The sequence below is a fragment of the Protopterus annectens genome, chromosome 6.part0, assembly GCF_019279795.1.
Source record: "Protopterus annectens isolate FY-2018-M chromosome 6.part0, PAN1.0, whole genome shotgun sequence".
In the NCBI taxonomy this organism is placed as follows: Eukaryota; Metazoa; Chordata; order Ceratodontiformes; family Protopteridae; genus Protopterus; species Protopterus annectens.
In genome coordinates, this window is record NC_056737.1 from 341,204,174 (window position 1) to 341,225,785 (window position 21,612).

Below are 21,612 nucleotides of genomic sequence, written 5' to 3' on the forward strand. Positions count from 1 at the left end.
GCCAAGGGAGAGACAGAGGTTGGCTAAGGTGCAGAGGAGGCTGGATGATGTCCCTCAGAATAACACAAGGAAAATAAGCCCTACCCCTGGAAATTGAATCCAGCTTGTAATGACAGGAAAATTAGACAGGAAAATTAGTAACTAAGGATCAGCTAGTTGTTTCTAAAATGTTCTGTGTACTTACCCCACCCTGAAGAAGGGTGAAGTGGTAGCTGTGCCTGTGGTAAAGTGAGCTGTTACCTTCCCAAGTAAATGCCTGTTATGGTATTTATAGCAAAAAGTAATACAGTTTGCCAGCCATTTAGAAATAGCTGTTTTGAAACTGGGCAAGCCCTCTGTCTTTGGCGGAAAAGGCAAGGAATGCTTGGTCAGATTTTCTGATTCCTTTGGTTCTGTGTGAATAAAATCTCAGTTGCTTGCACATATGCAAGTTACATAAAATCCTCCTCTTTTGTTTTCAGGGTTTGGGAAGAAGCAAGGAGTTATGTAGCTTGGTTCAAATAATTTTCTGTTGACTACCTTTAGCATGAAATAGGACTAATTCTCTTGGTCACTTTGTCCTTATGCAAGTGTGAAAATGGCCCTCTTCACACCAGAGTTTGAGGATCAGCATATATATATATATATATATATATATATATATATATATATATATATATATATATATATATATAAAATATACTGGAGACACTCTCTTTATGGATGGGATAAGGTAGAACATGGCCTTCACAGACTGCTTGACTGAAGGAGTCTTATGGGTACAGATGGATCTACTGGCACACAGACAGAAATAATGGACAAGTTTGTTACAGTTGATGCATATTCTAGACCTAAGGCAGACAGCTCGTGAGGTACTGTAGAACCAGGAACACCTGTGCAAATAATTCCAAGAAAGTGTCCCCAGTGGAGATGCCCATCTGTTCATTTTGTCTTTTTTTGCCCTAGGTCACTGCCGGACTGGTGAATGCTCTTTTCAGAAAATAATGAGCAAGTACGGCCATGGCACGAAAGAACTAGATAAGTTGCAGACCGATGCCACCCTTATACCCAGATGATGTCTGAAGAAAGGCAGCATCAGGCCAGCAGGAGTGGGAGGAATGTTCAGTTCTGAGAACTCGGACCAGATGTTTAATTCCACCAGTGGCTGAGATTTTTTTTGCTCATGATTGCAGCAGTGAAACGCTCGCATATTTACTTTTTCTAAAAAAGAGAGAAACTACAGAGAATTAGGTTAGACATGTAGTGAGGTATGCGGTGCTTGTTAATGTTATAGAAACCAATATTGGGAGGGGTTAGTTAGTGTTTACCAGACTGCTCTTATTAAATTGATGCTGTACCAGCCAGAGTGAGAAGAGGTGCTTTACCCACGGAGGTGGAAAGAAAGGTTATGGACTCGGAAAGAGAAAAGAAAATAGCATGCAGTTATATAAGCAAGTCCTTGGCGACAATTTGAAGGATGGCAGTGCAGGTAATGCACAGTGGTGAGATGTAATTATAAGCACTTTAAAATGTAGTGCAGTCATAAAGGAAGAGTATTGGAGGAGGACGACAAAACAATCTAAAGTACAAATTTGGTAGTGTCAACATCATGCTTACACAAGAGTACAGAGATGAGCGTGAGAGAAGTTAGAGCAAATATGTTTTGAAGTTGTTTCTTTGAAAGCAAGAATCAGTGTGTGGAAATCACATGACTAGAGCAAGAGAACATCAAGATTGTGGACTCGCACTGGGTCAGGGATAAAAAAATCAGGAAGGTTATTGACATGGAAGCCGGGTCAGGGATAAAAAAATCAGGAAGGTTATTGACATGGAAGCCATAGGAGAAATGATAGAAATGTTTAATCAGAGAACCTAGAGTGCATAAAGGTGAAGTAGTGCATGACAGAGCAGGTATCCAGTGCAGTTGTGAACCTTTTATAGGGAAGTTTGTCATCGTGGAGTGAGGAAAATGGACTAGAGGCACAAATCTTTTGACTGTGGAAAGGACCAAGGTTAAAAGCTTCAGATATTTAAAAGACAGAACATCAAGAAAGATTGAAGAAGTAAAGGAGGTGCTTAACAAAATGAATAGGGAAAAGCCACATTTGAAGATGGGTTTAATTGTGAATTGTTTAGGATGTCAGGGGGGAAAAATGCATTGAATAGTGGCTGATGAAAAGGTTTCCAGACTGTTTTACTAGACTTGGATGGTAGTGGTACTTATTCAAAAAGCAGGACAAAATGCAAAGGATCCTGGTAATTATCATCTTATGCCCTTAATACAGACACAAAAACGTAAGCAGGGATTGTAGCATAGATGTTGGAAAATAAGGCAATTAAATTAATTGGATGAGATCAAAGGTGAAATGGGTACAAGGTAGAATGCTGGCTGCAGTTGGGTAATTTCACAGAACTGGAATGTAGGGAAAAATGGAAGAATGCATGAGCCGTATTTTCTGATATCCAAAAATAATCTATCCCAGAGAAGATATTTTTATGTAAAATATTAGAGGAGATGTGGATTAGTGAAATTTTCGGTGACGTACAGGGATACCATAGTATTTAATTTAGTTGTTAACGGCAAGTTTTTAGAAGAGATGATGGTTAAGAGGGATATAGCAAGGATGTCTTCATCCCCTAGCCTACTTATATTGTGTATAGTCATTTTGACACAAGAGGATCAGGCCCCTTTTAGATAAAAGATTTTCCACTTAACAGGTATTTTACTTATTTGTGGGTGACTCTATAGTACTTGACATTCCCTGGGGTGTGGAAGATTTTTGAATCTTGAGGCAGGGAAGGCTACATTGTCAGCTGGAAACTTGATGCATTCTGAGGAAAGAGTTGTGGGTTTTAGCTTGAGGAGAAGCCTTTTATAGTGATTGTCGGTATGGGCTGGAAACAGGGTATTAATTTGTCAAGCCTGTTCAGTGGATGTCAGAGAGTTAGGGGTGTTTTTTTTTTTTTTTTTTTTTTTTAAACTAGAGAGGTAACTGTATTCATTAAATGTGAGCTGAATTGGCTGACATTGCTTTCAGAGTGGTTACTTAGAGAGGGAGTTGGTTGAGTGGACTGATTTGGGTGAAGGAGCTGATTAACTAATGACCAGAATAATTTAGGGTTGAAATACATAGATGTTTGTGTATTAAGTTGTTTTGTCTAATCTGATTTTGCTTTTAGCTGAGTTTCTCACCTGTTTATATTTCATTAGGTCAACTTCATTTTTGCTGTGTTTCCAGTTGCACCAAGCCTTGTCCCTTTGATTCATTAATTCTTTAGTTTCACGGTAGCCATGGAGATGGATTACATTTTATGCTTTTAGTTCTGACAGGGACCAGTTTGTTTAGAATAGTTTAGAAAATGGTGTTGAACAGGAATACTGTTACATCAAGTTGGAGGGTTTATAAAGAGCTCCAGCTGACAGATTTTAAGTTGGAGATTAGAGGGTCTGTTTGGAAGGTGGACTGGTTATGTACATGATTGTATCAATGGAACTTGTGGGTAGCGGTATGCTCTCTGGTAGCGAAAATGTGAGGTGGTAACTTGAGGTATCTGGGGAGTGAGCCTGTGGAAGTAATACTGCTTACGGTATTGGGATCCAGTTTAATGCAGATTTACTCGTATTGTTTTTTGTATCTAGCTGGTGTGGAGATTAACCTCTGTTGCTTCTATCAATTAGTCTCATTGTTGGTGAATTTGTTATGGTTTGCCAATCGGTGTTGAGATCACCTATTATAGTTTCCTATGGGGTGCACATTGAAGCACTATTTTCTTGGCTTTCCTCTCTATTGCTATTCTTACTTGACGGTATGTAAATACCTACGATGTTTATTGTTTTGCATTTATTTACCTTTTTAGTGTAGGTATGAGGATTTAGGCAGTTTGAATTTAGAGGTGTAATGGAATAGAGAGATAAATTGATATATTTTAGCTAAATATTGCCACTGTGCCTGCCCTATCCTTTTTCTGTCTGATCTTGTGACATTGTATCTAGGTGCAAGAATCTGCTTCTGTGTATTTCTTGCTCCAGCCATGTTTCTGTAATTGTAATAACATTTTAGCGATTGATTATCCATAAGTGAATTTCAACTAGCTTGTTTCTTATGCTTCTTAACATACCTTTCAACCTCCTACAGCAAGAAATCTGGGTAAGCATTGCTTACTGTACTTATTTCCTTGTTTCACTTGAAAGAAAGTTACTGTTTGTCGTTTTTGCATTTAAGTTACCTGTAACACATTGCACTTAAGTTACCTGGCACTTGCTCACTAAAGCAATTATATAAGTCAGCACTAAAAATTAAAAGCACTACACCCTCACTCCCCACTGGCCCTTGTCTTCAATTATTAAGGAATTCCCAATATTATTCTAGCATGTCCAAAGGTCAGTTGTCAATCTCCTCTCCGGTCCAGCTGGTGAATCTGGGAATCTCGAGGCAATGTTACAACTGCCTCATGTACACAGACAACCCTCTCCTCCTCCCAACAAATTCCAACACATGTGAGAGATGCAACCATATAGCCAAACTGGAGGCTAAGCTCTCTCAACTCAGTACTGGCATAACCAGTCAGGAGGAAAAGGAAACCACACTCACTAAAATTCCAGTCTCACATAGACCTACCACGACAGCAAACCAAACACATAATCACACAAAAACATACTCGGAGGCTCTAAATAAAGATCTGCCTAAGCAGCAGAGACCTCCAAAGCAGACACCCAAGCAACCGCTACCCCAAAACAAAACACGTACAACACATATCTCACAAAGCCAGTGTGCCGAACAGTCACAGCCCTTAAGATTAAACAACAACACACCTGATACACTTGTAATAGGTGACTCTATCGTCAGGCACACTGACGTCCCGCTCACCAGGCTGAACAAGGAGAGGGTCACGGTGAGCAGCCTGTCTGGCGCTAGGATCCGCCACATAACACAAGCACTCAGGTCACTCCAAGGCAAGTAAAAATATGACTCAGTCATTGTCCATGCTGGTGTGAATGACCCGAGATGTACCTCCCTGGACTACATGAAAAGAGACATAAAGGAGCTCTCTGAGCATGTAGCCCAGGCCGGTATGACCCTGACCTTGAGTAGCATCTTACCCTCACCAAGAATGATGTCACAATATGAAGACAAGATGATCAATTTCAACAATTGGCTTAAGTACTGGTGTCATTCAAAGGGGAAACAATGCCTGTCGGCTTGGGATGATATGCTCGACAAGCCACGATGCTTCGCTAGGGACGGCTTGCACCTGTCACCCCTGGGCTTTCGGATATTGGCAAAGGCTCTTGCTACCCCCATAGTGCCTTTTTTAGGCAAGGCTCAAAAGACAAACCCACCTCCATAGGTATCACAAGGGATAAGAAACTAAGAGTAATGCTACTCAACGCCAGAAGTCTAACCCTCAAGCATGGAGAACATCGATATCTGTGCAGTAACAGAAACCTGGTTCAGGGCTCCCGAGAGCACCCCAGCACTACCAGGTTATACCTTATACCATGCTTTTCAGCCCCAAAACTTGACTGAACCACAAAAGGAGGGGGAGTATCGATATTCATCAAAGATACCCACACCTCCAGGTTGGTGGCAAAGCACGAAGCATCAGAGACTATCCATGTGCAACTAACAGTGGGTAAAACTGCCTTCCAGTTTATAGCCTGCTATAGACCACCCTCCCAAACCCAGGAACCCCACTCGGCCTTCCTGAGAACACTGGAAAATATGAAGGTCTCTCCAAACACCATTATATTGGGCGACTTCAACTACCCAAACATAGACTGGGAGCATTACTCTAGCTCCAACACCCTAGCCCAAAGGTTCCTAGAATTTATAAACTCAAATGCTATGGAACAACTTGTTACCACTCCCACAAGAGGAGAAAACATACTGGACCTGATCATCACCAACATGGGGACTCTATGCTCCAGACCAGAAGTGTATCCCTCACTGGTAAGATCAGACCATAAACTAATCTCACTGGATATTCACATCCCGACCCCACCCCCTGCCCAGAAAACCACAGTGAAAAACTTCTCTAAAGCAAATTTCACACTCCTCAAAACCGAGGTGGAATCCTTCAAAGCCCCCGGGCCTGTGGAAACTATGGCCCAGACCGCAGAATTCTATGAACACCTTCAGGAATGCACGGATCATGTGATCCCAAATAAAACCAAGACCCAATCCTCCAAAGGCAGACGTCCTGTCTGGTGGACCCCAGCCATAAACAAACTATACAATAGAAGGAGGAAGCTACTAAATGATAGAGCAAAATCCCAAAAAGGGAAGGCATCACTGATCAGTATTAGCAAAAAACTACGGACACTCATAAAATTGTCTAAGGCCAGCTTCGAGAGAAAAATTGCACAGGACACTAAGGATAATCACAAGGCTTTCTTTAGTTATGTTAGGAACCTGGGTGGTAATTCCCAGATATGCTCAGAATTGGTCCAAAATGACAAAAAATACACTGAACCCACAGACATTGCCAGCATCCTAGCTGACCGGTTCAGCTCAAACTCCCCCCCCCCCTCCCCACCAAAAGGGCAAATATCTATCCCAGCAGAGTGCTGCCCCCCTGACATTTCAGATGCTCAGATAAGAGCCGCCCTCTCCAAAGCAAAAAACACAGCATCAATGGGACCAGACGGTGTCCCGGGCTGCTTCCTACATGAACTCCAAGAAGAGCTAAACCCAAACATAAAGTTACTGTTCAATCTCAGCCTTACTACAGGATATGTGCCCAAAGAGTGGCGTACAGCAACAGTGGTCCCTCTCCATAAAGGTGGTGCCTCAACGGATCCTGGAAACTATCTCCCCATAATCCTGACTAGCTTGGTCTGCAAAGCTATGGAAAGGATCATCATGGACCTCATAAATAAAGATATTGGGGACCTACAGACACTGGATCCTACCCAGTTCGGCTTTAAGGGCAGATCCTGCCTCTTAAACCTGGTTGATTTCTTTGAAACAGTCACCAAGGCCATTGACGAGGGGAAGGTGGTCCACACAGCCTACCTGGACCTTGCAAAAGTCTTCGATACAATACCCCACTCTGGCATTATAGATAAGCTCACCAGCTTAAATATAAACCCCTATGTCAGTAGATGGATTGCAAACTGGCTCAAGGACAGAACCCACATGGTTAGAATTGCTGGAGTCATGTCAGACTCCAAACCAGTTACAAGTGGTGTCCCACAAGGCTCAGTCCTGGGACCTCTCTTGTTCGGTATATATTTCTCGGAGGTACAGGCCAACATGGAAGGACTGTGGCTGACCAAGTTCGCAGATGCCTGCAAACTGAGCACCATAATAGACTCTCCAGCCGACACAAGCATCCTCCAAAAGGACCTCATAGAAACAGACAACTGGTGCCAGAGCCATGGCCTCAAGCTAAATGCCAAAAAGTGTATAGTCATCCCCTTTGGCAAAAACAAAGTGCCCACAAATTACCACATAGGTGGTAATCCATTAAGTACAGAAGAAGTAATTAGGGACCTGGGGACCCAAGTTGATAGCAATCTCTCATTTGACAACCACGTAGCCAAAGTGGTTAGAAAAACATTTTATATAGCCCACCTAATAATGAAGGGATTCACATCTAGATCAGGGGAGGTCATCGTGCCTCTTTACTCGTCCCTCATCAGGCCCATAATTGAGTACAATGCCCCTTTTGGGATGTACCTTACCAGACACCTGCAGCAACTGGAAAGACCCCAAAAGTACCTCACCAAGAGGATCAAAGGGCTCAGACAGATGCCATATGCTGCCCGGTTAAAGAAACTCCAGCTCTACTCAGTGGCATACCGCCTGTTCAGAGGCGATCTGTGCCTGACGTATAAAGCCATGTCCAACACGGAATTAATGGACATGCTGCACCTCAGAAAATCCAAATCCCATCGAGCTACACGCTTGAGAGACTTGAACCTCAGCACTGAAATAAATAGGACATGCTGGAGGGACAGATTCATAACCCAGAGGCTCCCTTCACTCTGGAATAAAATCCCAGTCCAGGTTAGGCAGAGTCCCTCATTGACTCTCTTCAAGAGGAATCTTGATGAGTGGGTGGGAGATCGTAGGTTTACCCCGGGTATCACTTCTGTGTCACTGTTAGACAGAGGCACACTATACTAACCTTGAAAAAGGGCATAGCAAAATAAATTTAAAATGGGTGGCGAAAGCCAAACACATTCTGGCTAGGCTTATAAATGCCCTAGGGCAGATAGCCTAGTATGTACCTATGAACCTATAATGGGGGACAAAAGCCCAAAAATAGGGCATTTTTTAAATACTGCTGTTACAAACTTAGAAAATTGATAAAATAACAGGTTTTGCATAGGCATGACTTTTCTGAAGGGTATGGAGTCTGAAACTCAAATGTCTATCATTATTTTCTGACTTTAACTCTCAGTGATATGCCATTGATTTGCCAGAAAACCACAATTGTATGAGAAACGGACCAAAAATATGAGGTAAAAATCTGGATATTCTGTGAAAATCTGTACAGTTGATAGGGATGCTTCTTAAGTTAAACAGTACTCAAAAGTAAGCCAGAGATTTTTGTTGTTCGTGGAGTGGTGTTAGGAGTAGGTGGTATTAGTGGGTGTGGAGTAGTATTAAGAGTAGTAGGTGTTGGTGGGTGCGGTATATTGCTAGAAGTGGGATCTGTTAGTGGTTGTGGTGTATTGCTAGGAGTGGGAGGTGTTGGTGGATGTGGTGTGCTAGGAGTGGGAGGTGTGGTAGGTGTGGTGTAGTGCTAGGACTGGGGGGGGTATTGGTGGGCATAGAGTAGTGTTAGGTGTTGGTGGGTTCTGGTGGGTGTGGAGTACAAGTGAAATAGGGGTGGCAGAGTATGATATATAGTTGTGGAAATATGTTGCGTGTGCATGCTATTAATAATATTGTTAATATAGGGAATACTGAATATAAATTGTGTTGCAAGATGGGGATTAGTGGCATAGAGGGTAGTAGCAAGAAGTTATGGATGAACCGGATAATCCAAGATTATTAGGATGCTAAGAGGAAGAGAGCAGATTCTGTAAGTTAACTGGTGAAAGAATTAAAGTATCGTATGCCTTTAAGAAGGGAATAGTCTGTTTGCAGATGTGTGTGGTGACCAATAACTGAAAAAGTGATCATATGGGGTGGCAGGAGAATTTGGGCAGGACAGCACAGCGGACACTACTCCCAAGCAAGGGAAAGGTAATCAGTGGTTGCACAGGCACTTCACAGAGCTTTCCCCAAGGTAAGAGTCACTTCTTTGTTGTTCTTTTAGTGTACAATTTTATGTAAAAGGTGCAGTCTTAACAAATGCTTTGAAAGCACAAAGGCTGTTTTCCCATCAGAGTGTAGGTTGGAGGTTGAAAAAAGAATTGATTAGTGTAGGAGAAAATCCAGTTGCATGTGCAGGACAATTTTTTTTTTAACATGAAAAATAGTGCAAATGTTCCGTCTGCTGGGTAGAATCCTAGATGTGAGGAATAGTTCAAGCTGTTTACCCAAAAGTATGCTCTGGCAATTTGAGAGGTTAAGATTACAGTGAAATACAGCAGAGTAAGAGTTTTGTAGGATGAGGTTTTAAAAAGGTTCAGCAGTTTAATAGCTGCCCCAGTTCTGTGGAACCATCAGATGCATATAGTCCTTCATTGTTACAGAATGTCAGAACAGTTGAGCAGATCATGAAATGTTGACGGGATGTGTTGGAGATGCAGGGAAGGAGCTGCGGACATGATTGATATATTTTGGGACTGTGTTCCACACAGCTGGAAAAATTTGATAGTTGGGTGGGTGGGCACAAGGATGGAGAGGCAAAGAGAAAACCCAGCTGTTGTTTTAAGTGAATGGGTCAAGCATGCCATAGCCAAGGGCTGGAAATTTGAAGTATGCCAGAAAACAGAGTGGAGGAGTATAACCTACAAAATCTATAGCAGAGTTTTAGCAGAAAAAGGTAGACTGAAAACAGGAGGACCAGATTCATAATAGCTGACATACAAAAATCAGTAGATCACAAGAAGAATAGAAGGTGAAAACACTTTAAGATGTGTTCCATATGAAGGTTTGCAATATATCTTAAATGCTGAATTTTGAAGGAGTGCTTTTAAAAATATGTTCTTGTTTGCTTGGCTTTCTTATTTTAAGCAGTCTAAGTATAAAATTGATGGCACACCTTTTGAACTGCTAGTGTGAGTTTCTTATTTAGTAAAACCGAAAGCTAAGACCTCCAAGAAGACCAGTATCGCTGCCTTGTGACCTTGTTTTGGAAAGTAAATTCTACCTCATTTCAAGCTTGCTGACTCTGGGCATTAAATACTTTTTATGGAAGTGCTCTTTGTTTTTCTAACTTTAGACAGAAGGATTTCAGAGTTCCAGACCTTCATATAGAAGTTACATTATACATTTTTTTTTCATAATGAAAATCTTTCTCTGAAGTTTAGTCCCTCATGTTTGGCTAAGGTTGTTTTGGCATTCACGCTCTATCAGTCTGTTTAACTCCTAGTCTTCTATCCAAACTATCAAATGAAGCAGAACATCTTCTGCATACACTGGACATAAACAGACAAAGTATTTCCTTTAAGGAAAACAAACTTTTCATTTCCTTCAAAAATGAAGAGAAGGCCTGGGTGTCACTAAACAAACTTCACTGAAGTGACTAACCTTCTCTTTTGCTTTTCACTGTGCTGAAGGGCAATATATCCATTTAGGCCACTCTTAGAATGCATTCTCCACCAGGGCAGTGATAGCCTCAGAAGGTTGATTTTAGAAATGTTTCTGCACAAGACATTTTTGAAGCTGCCACACATGCATTCACTAAATGCTTACAGTTGGAAGTATGTTCAAGAGCTAAGATATCTAAAGGCTGGAAATGTGGTCAAGAGGCAAGACAGGATGTTCATCGTGTTACCCTGCTGCAGTCATCACGCTTGGGTTATCCTGTTGTCAGGCGGTCCCGCAGTCGGCCGGATTTCCAAAGTCTTGATCCGACGTCGGTTGCTGTCACCTCATCCCTGACGTCAGTGCGCCAGGGGTACATATACTGCAACCAACGCCATTTTCTTTAGTCTTTCTTGCCGCGCGGTGCCCGAAGCAGTTCGCAAGTGCCAGTCGGCCGACTCCTGAGATTTTCGAATTTGAATTTCAGACAGAAGTCTTCTGTAAAGCTAAGTACCCCGTTGGGGAAACTTTTCTTGCCTCAGACTGATGTCAGAAAAAGTTAACAATTGTATTTCTTGTGGGAAGCAAATACCTCATAAGGATTTTCATTCTTATTGCATACCTTGCCTAGGCCCTGATCACAACGTCACTTGTCGTTTTTGTGCTAGATTTAATAAACGTACTATTAAAAGACGATTTGATTTCGCATGACACTTTTTTGGCAGAAAATTTTATTATAACATGCCGTCGGAGCTACCGGCCTGCACAAAAAGTGCAGGGATAAGGATCGACAGCCCAGGCCTAAACCCGATTCCGAGGCCTTGGTTGATCCAGCCTCCGGTTATCAATGAGGCTCCGATGCAGCCTCTGACTACCGCAGTTCAGGAACCAGAGACCGCTACGGATATTTTGACGGAATGTACTAGGCCGACGCAGCCTTTTACTTCAGGCCCTACCGACGACTTACCTTCCAAGGACGTCGGTACTTCTGAAACGCCATCGCCTTCTGAAGGTGTTTTCAGACTGACGACTCTTACAGTCAAAACGTTTTCCAAATCGAAGACTCCTTCCAAATCGAAAAAGGCTTCACTTCAGTCTCCTGTTCAAGGCCCTATGCCTAAGAAACAGATACTCAAGATGGCTGAAGATTTGATTACTCTTATCAGAGGTTCTCAGCCTCCTCCTGACAAAAGGCCTAGACAAGAGGAAGAATCTGCTTCCTCTGAACAACTGTCTATTTCTTCGGATTTTTCTGAGGACCAAGACTATTCCTTCTCTCCTTATGAAGATTCTGATGCTGAGGACTCTATTCCCTCAGCTTCCCCTCCAGAAGATTACTCTTTTGGGGAAACTTTACACACTATGGGGGAACATTTTCACTGGGAAGGTCAGGATTACTCTGATTCCAAGAAAAGGAGAGTTTTTTTTATTCCCCCAGCACAGGCCTCTAGCCATCCCTCCTGTTTTGGACATTGTGGATGATGTCTATTTAGAATCAAGTTTCAACCCTGACTCTCTGCCTCCTGCTCCGACTAAGCCTGACAGATACTACAGAGTACCTGATTCCCACAATTTTCTTTACAAAAGCCCAGTAGCTGACCCAGAGACTATCTCCCAGGGTCCCAAGGGGGCTAAGGCTTCCATGGCTAAAAATCCAGTACCTTCTGAAAGGGATTCAAGAGCACTAGACAGATGGGGGGAAAAAGGTTTACACCTCCGCCACTTTAGCTATGAGAGCTCTAAACTGTCAATTTCATATGCTTAAGTATCAGCAATTTCTGATCTCTCAGTTAAAACAAAAGATAACCACCCTCCCTCAACAATCTGAATTGAAAGAAGTACAGGATTTGTTGCACGCCACCAAGCAGGTGGGCAAACGTACCTTACAATGTGGGTTTGATTCTTTGGAGGCCTCCTGCAGAGCAGCTGTCACTGGATCAGTTAGACGTAGGCATGCCTGGTTAAAGGAACAAAGTCTGCCTGATCATGTTAAAGCAAAACTACTAGATGCTCCCTTACAGCAGGATGTTCTTTTTGGTGTTAAAGCAGAAGAAGTTTTAAAGAAAATGGAAGATAAGGAAAAATCAATGCAGACAGTCAAATATTTCCTACAGGTACAACCCCCTTGCTTCAGCAGAAACTGGCCAACAAAAATGTGGTCCTTTCCAGCCACTGACAGGCCTCAGAGGGGTAAATACAGGCGCCCAAGGGCAGAGGACAACCACAAGCTCAGTATAAACCTCGCCAATGGGGCACTCCAACCCAGAAGGGAGGAGAAGACAGGTCTCAACCCACCAGAAGGCAAACTCAATGACTTGCACCTCAGCTGGCCAAGCAAAGCTCTTTTGTCAGCCCCCCTGGGGGGAAAACTAGCACTATTTGCACAGAACTGGCACAGGGTCACAAAGGACAAATGGGTCCTAGACATAATTTTACGAGGATACAGATTCCACTTTCACACCTTGCCAATAAAAAGAGGAATGCCAAACCTGCCACAAAATCAAAGGGCAGAGGCTCAAAAACAAATTGCAGCTCTCATGGCCATGAGAGCCATTCAAAGGGTACCAACTCAAGAACAAGGTCAAGGATTTTACTCAAGACACTTCCTAGTACCCAGAAAAGAAAATGCTTGGAGACCAATTCTGGACCTTTCAATTCTAAATACTTACAAGTTCCCAAATTCAAGATGCTAACACTACAGCAGCTACTTCCCATGTTGGGCAAGGAAGCATGGCTGGTAACGGACCTCAAGGAGGCATATCTGCATGTCCCTATCGGACAAAGTTGCAGAAGATACCTCCGTTTCATTGCAGGTTCAACCCATTATCAATTCTCTGCGCTGCCCTTTGGCTTATCTACTGCGCCCAGAGTATTCACAAAATGCCTGGCACCAGTAATTGCATACTGCAGACAAAGAGGAATTCAAATATATCCATATCTGGACGACTGCCTCATCCAAGCAGAAAGAAAAGACATTCTCTTACAACATCTGGCTTTTGTGAAGCATCTACTAAATTGTCTGGGGTACACAGTAAACGAAAAGAAGTCAAAACTAGTACCCTTACAAAAAAATAACATTCCTGGGTGCCAGCTTGGACACAACGGCCCAGAAAGCTTATCTTAAACCAGACAAGCAATTACAACTGACTCAATATTTCAAGACAATGGCAACAAAGACCCAATTAACTGCAAGAAAAATTCTGCAGGCTTTGGGCTTCATGGCATCTTGCATTCTGATAATGCCATTTGCAAAACTGCATATGAGGAAATTACAATGGTACCTAAAAAGCGTATGGTCTCAACACAACCACAGCTTGGACACACTGATATCTCTCATTCCCTGCCTTCAACAGGAATTTCTATGGTGGGCACAGGCATGCCACCTCAACAAGGGTCAGCCTTTCGCCTTGCCCCCACCCAGGCAAACTATCACAACAGATGCTTCAGACTATGCCTGGGGGGCACACATGGCAGGACAATACATTCAAGGCCTATGGACTGCAGATCAAAGAAATCTGCACATAAATCTAAAAGAGATGCTAGCTGTACAGAAAGCTCTGACAGCCTTCAAGGATCTACTACAGCCTGGACAACTGGCAATAAAGACAGACAACACCACAGTAATGTGGTACATAAACAAACAAGGGGGCACACATTCCTACCCTCTTTGCAGGCAAGCAATAATCTTATGGAACACAGCTCTGGCCTACCAAGTTCAGTTACAAGTTCACTTCCTGCCAGGACAGAAAAACACATTGGCAGACGACCTAAGCAGAAACATCATCCCCACGAGTGGAAGCTTAGACCCACAAATATTTACAATGATAACTCAAAGATGGGGCCTACCAAATATAGACCTGTTTGCCAGTCCACAAAACTACCAGCTGACAAAATTTTGTACAAGGACATTCCACCATCAAGCTTGGAAAGTAGACGCTCTCTCCTTCAGTTGGAAAAACCTGACAGCATATGCCTTTCCTCCATTACCTCTTCTCACAAAGGTTCTTTTGAAGGTCAAAAAGGAGAAACCTCAAATGATTCTCGTAGCCCCAGACTGGCCACGCCAGCACTGGTACCCGCTATTGAAGAATATGGCTCACAGCCCACCATGGATATTGCCTCAAATACCTCATTTGCTCACGCAGCAAGACAAACAGATTCTACACAGCCAGATCAAAACCTTAAATCTGGCTGCATGGCAAATCAATTAAGCATCTAACCAGCCCCTCTTTCACAAGCAGTACTTGATGTTATTCTAGAAGCCAGGAGGCCAAGCACCAGGAAGGCTTACTCGGACAAATAGAAAAGGTTTTCTGCTTGGAACCAAGCTAAAGGCCAAGACAGAGCTCAGCCTCATATGCCTCACATTCTGCAGTATTTAGCTGAGATGTTGCATAAAGGGCTTTCCTTCTCCTCAATTAAAATCCATGCTTCAGCTATTTCAGCTCACTACGACACAAATCCACCTTTATTTTCAAACCCACTACTAAGGCAGTTCCTCAGAGGGGCAAAAAACATTAGACCACCTAGAAGAGCTCCTACACCAACATGGGATCTCAACTTTGTTCTGGAAAAACTAACACTACCTCCCTTTGAACCAGCTTTTTCTGCAGACCTTCAGTTCCTATCTTGGAAGACTGCCCTGCTCCTGGCAATAACTTCTGCTAGGAGAATTTTAGAATTACAGGCACTTATGGCAGTGGAACCTTTCCTCATTTTTCATCAAGACAGAGTTTCTCTATGAACTAATCCTACCTTCATGCCTAAGGTGGTTTCTAGTGTAGCTTTAAATCAAACCATCCATCTACCCACTTTCTTCCCCAATCCACAGAACAAAGGTGAGAGACTCCTGCATTCCTTGGACATTCACAGGCAGCTTCGATATTACTTGGATAAAACTAAGGCTTTCAGAAAAACTGACCAGCTCTTTGTTTCCTATGCTACAGCTTCTCAAGGGAGGGCCATATCCAAGCAAACCATTTCTAAATGGATAGGCCATTGCATACGATTCTGCTATACTCATCATGGGAAACCAGTTCCTCCTACCATTAGATCCCACTCTACCAGGGCAACAGCTACCTCTACAGCCTTTCTCAGGGGGGTTCCTAGCAAGGAAATAGTTCTGTACACACCTTCACCAAACACTATGACTTACCTCTTTATTCTAAGCCCAGGGCAGACTTCGCCACTGCAATTCTGCAGGGTTTCATTGCCTCCTCTAACCCTCTATAATGCCTCCACCCTACCTTAGCTTTGGGACTCAACCCAAGTGTGATGACTGCAGCAGGGTAACATGATGAACATAGTACAGTTTTGTACCTACCATAAATGTGGATGTTCGAGTGTTCACCCTGCTGCAGTCCAGGTTACCCTCCCTCCAACCCCTCTGATCTACTGACTAAATCTTTGCTATGCCTTAATGATGTATTTGCTTATAGCTGAAGGGTTTTTTGTGTTTGTACAGTGTTCTCACCTTTTGGTACTAATTTGGATCACCTTTTTGGGGGCACCTGACATCTGGGGCAAGAAAAACTGAAGAAAATGGTGTCGGTTGCAGTATATGTACCCCTGGTGCACTGACGTCAGGGATGAGGCGACAGCAACCGACGTCAGACCAAGACTTTGGAAATCTGGCCGACTGCGGGACCGCCTGACGACAGGATAACCCAAGTATGATGACTGCAGCAGGGTCAGCACTCTAACATCTACATTTATGGTAGGTACAAAACTGTACTTTTTGGCATGGCTCTTTTTCAAGGATTCTTTTAACTGCTCATCATCTAGGAGGTAACCAAATGTCGATTTGAATTATTTTTGGATGTTATGTTATGGTTTGCTTTTACTGTTACTGTGTCCCTTCCCAAATAAGATAGTACAGTTGTGTTAATTTTCCACAGTGGCACCAAGTTTTCCAGAAAAACTAATGTTAGTACTGTCTGCCCAAATGCTTACACTAGTAGGTCTTATTCCAGGATTGTACTTCTTAATGTGAAGTGTGTAATCTCTTCTCATATTGAATTTCTCTACTTTTAGCCACAGAAATTAAATAGATTGTAAAAATCAAACCAGTAGAGAACCTGATACTGTGGTGTGGTGAAATGGAGCCCTGACAGACCCAGATGACCCAAGTTTGATTAGTGTCTCAAAGCTGAAAGACCTGGTTGGAGGTATAAGAGAGGTACAGCTTTTGTCCCAGCATACCTGCCTGTGTGGAGGGATTTGGTGGCTGTCCAGCTGCTGGCTCTACTTCTCCAGGGGTAGGTGGAGGCAGTGTCTTGTTGGACTAAAAGCAGTGAGAGGGGCTTGATCCAGGTGGCTGTAGCATGGTGTGAGTGGGAGTGCACACATTGCTGCTAGAGGAACACTGCTAAACTTTACAGTGATGCTGAGGCTTTTATCACCATCAGGAGTGGAGTTAGGGATGTAAAGAAAAAAAATAATCCTCTCACGACTGCCTTGTTGATGGCATGTCAGGGACCACCCTTGACCATTAGGGAAACAAATGCGCTCTGGCACTGACCAATAAGTGAAATGAATGGGTGCCAAAAGTGTTGTTCCACTGGTTAACAACTGGGTAGCAGTGGCAATGTCTTGATGGTCATCATGCATGGGGTTAGAAAATGTATGTAGGAAAAAACATCAAGGTCATTTGAAAACCATCCTTCAGCATAAGAAGCATTGGGAAATCGGGTTAGAGGGGTGCATCATGGTTACTCACATCACCAGGGATGTTCCTAGTTTTATGTGAGCTTAATAGTAAATTAAAACTGTGTCTTGCACAATGTGTTTACCTAATGGACTAAGTCAGTCTCCACTTAGAGATTTTGACATTTTTGCTTTGCAGTATTCTCTTTATCTTGCAGGGGGAAAAATTTAGTAGCAGAGTTCAACCAGTGATTCTTTTGTTTGATTGGTCACTTAGCCCAGAATTTCTGTGATTGCTTTTTGTACAGTGGCAAACACTTGTTAAATCAATTTCTTTTTCCTTTTCTGCCCTCTTCTTCCAGAATGCCATTTTCCATTTCTTCAGTGTTTTATGTTGCTTATTTCTGATTTACCTTTCTAAACCTTAAGTACTTAAGATCGCCACCTTCTAGATGCTCAGTGGGCATGTTTTATTTGGATATGAGATTTTGGAGTACATATCATCTAATAACCTGCTTTCATTTATTATAAAAAATGGTCTTATTGTACAGTTAAAATAATCTGTGCTGTTTTATATCATTTTATGGTGTTTAATAGAAGTCTCATAGGGTAGTTAGAATATTTAGTTCCTAAAATATCAAAACATTTGCCATTTTTCTTGTTCCATCAAGGCTTCATGCTGTAATTGTAAGACCTGTATCTTTAAGTCCTAGAATTGCAAAAAATATGGCAAAACTACAGAACAGCAAATGTCAAACTTTGTTATTCTCCTTTGAAGTATTTTTATTTATTTTTTTAATTAGGATGCATCCCTCCATTGTTGAGGGGTGGGCTTTACCCTATGCCCCCTGTTTTATAATGCCAAGATCACTTTACTTTGGAAGAAAGGGAAATACTCTGAGGTACGACAGCACTGGATTTTGCATACATTCTGTCCCTTTTTGCGCATTCAGTCTTGAAATTAAAATTTATTATTTCCCGCCACAAGGCAAAACTGCTCAAGTCAAAATTGTCCTATGAAAAGAGGTAAAAATGGCAACCCTAGCTGTTCATAAGTAGGTACTAGGCTATCGGCCTAAGGGCCTACATAAGCCTAGCCAACAAGGTTCCCTGGCTTTCGCCATCTGCCACTGTCCAGCAGAGACACAGAAGTGATCCTCTGGTTGTATTTCCTATTTCCCATCCACTCAACAAGATTTTTCTTGAAGAGTGCTAATGAAGAACTTTGCTTGACATAGATGGGTAGCCTGTTCCAGAGTATGGGAAGTCTCTGGGAAAGGAATCTATCCCTCCAGCATGTCCTGTTTATTGTGGTAACAAGGTTTAGGTCCCTAGAGCATGTAGCTCAGAGGGATTGGGATTTCTTTAGGTGTAGCATGTCCAGCAGCTCTGGGTTTGACATAGCTTTATATGTTAGGCAGAGATCACCTCAGAGTAGGAGATATGCTATGGAGTAAAGCTGGAGTTTTTTGAGATGGTCAGTGTAGGGCATTTGTTTGAGGCCAGTAATCCTCTTTGTGAGGTACTTCTGTGGCCTTTCCAGCTGCTGCAGATGTCTTGTGAGGTACATTCCAAAAGGGGCGTTGTACTCTATAATGGGTCTAATGAGTGTCGAGTAGAGGGGAACAATGACCTCTTTTTTTTCCTGGATGAGAACCCTTTTTATGATTAGGTGTTGCACATAGAAGGACTTCCTGACTACTGTAGTGATGTGACTATCAAAGGAGAGACTACTGTCCACCTGGGTCCCAAGTTCTCTTATCACACATTTGGTGTTAAGTAGATTGCTGCCTATGTGGTAGTTCATGGGTACAGTGTTTTTACCAAAGGGGATGACGCAGCACTTTTTGGCATTGAGCTTGAGGCCTTGGCTCTGACACCAGGTATCTGTCTCAGCGAGGCCCTTCTGTAGGATGTCCACATCATTTGGGGACTTGACTATGGCTCCTAGTTTGCAGTCATCTGCGAACTTCATTAGCCAGAGGCCTTCTGTGTTCGCCTATACTTCAGAGAAGTAGGTACCAAACAGGAGAGGTCCCAGGACAGAACCCTGTGGTATTCCACTTGTCACTGCTTTGAGGTCAGATTTGGAGTCTGCAACATTTACAGTGTGGGTTCTGTCAGTGAGCCAGTTGGCAACCCATCTTGTGAAATAGGGATTTATACCTAGTTTAGTGAGTTTAGCTATAATTCCAGAATGGGGGATGGTGTTGAAAGCCTTGACGAGGTCAAGATAGGCTGTGTGAACCACCTTACCCTCATCTACGGCTTTGGTGACTGCCTCAAAGAAGTCTGTCAGGTTCAGGAAGCATGATCTACCTTTCACAAACCTGAACTGGGTGGTATCCAGAGTTTGGAGGTTACCAATGTCTTTGTTTATGAGTTCCATGATGATACATTCCATGACCTTGCAGACCAAGGCTCGTCAGGCTAATAGGTCGTTAGTTCCCGGGATCAGTGGTGGCTCCCCCTTTGTGGAGTGGGATAACTGTTGCTGTGTGCCATTCAGTGGGCACAAAGCCTGCTTTCGTCGCTATTATTGAACATGGTGCTTAAGTGGGAAGCCAGTTTGTTCTGAAGTTCGTGTAAAACACAGCCTGGGATGTTGTCCGGTTCCATGGATGCTGTGCTTTTGGCTTTAGAGAGTGTAGCTTTTACCTGCGTAGTTGTGATTACAGGGACTCTGCATTCTTCCTGTATAGATATGGGCCCTTTAGGGGGTGAGGGGGCGTAAAGTTAGCACTGAACCTGTCTGCCAGGATGTTGGCAAGATCAGTTGGTTCTGTAATTTTCGAACCGTTGTGCTGTAACTCGGAGCAGATCTGGGTGTTGCCATCTAGATTCTTGAAATAGCTATAGAATGCTTTGTGGTTGTCCTTAGAATTAGTGGCGATTTTGTTTTCGTAGCTAGCTTATGAGGATCTTATAAGGGATCTCAGCTTCTTACTGAGGCTGACGAGGGAGCTCCTCCACTCATGGGATTTTACTCTTTTGCAACAGTTTCTTCCTTCTGTTGTACAGTTGGCAGGGGACCATCAGATTGGCTTCCTTTTTGTGGAGGATAGCATCTTGGTTCTGTTTGGGATAGCACGATCCATGCACTCGTGTAAGTGGTTATAGAGTGCATTTGTGTGGGATTCAGCAGTTGTAACTGTATTGTCAATCTGCATGGGTGTCATGAAGTTCAACACTTCTGTCTTAAGAAGCATGAAGTTGGCTTTGGAGAATTTTTTTACTGTGGTTTCCTTAATGGGGGGTGGGGGCGGGATGTGGATATCAAGGGTGATTAGCTTATAGTCGGATCAGACCAACGAGGAGTTGACTTCAGGTGTGGAACACCGGTCACTCATGTTGGTAATGACTAGGTCTAGGATATTGTTGCCCCTGGTGGGGATGTGGATATGTTGATCCAGGGCATTGGAGTTTATGAATTCCAGAAAGCGTTGAGCTAAGGAGTTGGTACAGGAGTAGTTTTCCCAGTTAATGGTGGGGTAGTTGAAGTCGCTCATTATTAGGGTGTTTGGTTGAACCCTAATATTTTCCAGTAGATCAAGAAAAGAGGAGTGGGAATCCTGGGGCATGGTGGGGGTTCTGTTGCAAACTACAATTTGGATTGCAGTTTTGCACAGAGTTAGTTGCACTTGGATAACCTTGGATGCATTATGCTGGGCAGCTAGCCTGGAGGTGAGGATAATCCTGAATGAATATGGACACACCTCTGCCTTTGGTGTTTCGGTCCAGGTTACATGGCTGAAAAGTGTGGTATGAGTTATAACCTGGTAGTGCAGGGGTGCTCTCTGGATCCTTGAACCAGGTCTCAGTCACTGCACGGATATCGATGTTCTGCATTTTAAGGAGTGCCTCAGGTGAGTGCATTTTAAGATTTAGACTTCTAGCATTAAGTAGCATTACCCTCGGTTTTTGCTTGCCTGTTCCTGTTACAGTGGTGAATTTGTCATTTGAACATTGCCTAAAAAAGGCACTATAGGGGCAGCAAGAGCCTTAGCCAGTATCCAGAATCCCAGGGGCGACAGGTGCAGGCCATCTGTGTCAAAGCATCGTGGTCTGTCTACCATGTCATCCCAGCAGACAGATACTGGATCCCCTTGGAATGACACCAGAAGCTTAGCCAATTGTTGAAGTCAATCATTTTGTCCTTGTACTGCGGTATCATTCTGGGTGATGGCAGAATGCTACTCAGGGCTAGGGTCATACCTGCCTAGGCTACAAGATCGGATAGCTCCTCCATGTCTCTTTTCATGTAGTCTAGGGAGATGCGTCTCAGGTCATTCACACCAACATGGACAATGACAGAGTCTTATTTGTACTTGTTGTGGAG

At 43.1% G+C, this 21,612-nt stretch overlaps 1 protein-coding gene across 1 annotated transcript in view; it reads left to right on the forward strand.

Moving 5' to 3' along the window:
• Nucleotides 1–21,612, forward strand: part of LOC122804310 (galactocerebrosidase-like) — a 553,356-nt gene that overhangs the window by 114,398 nt on the left and 417,346 nt on the right. The window lies entirely within an intron of this gene.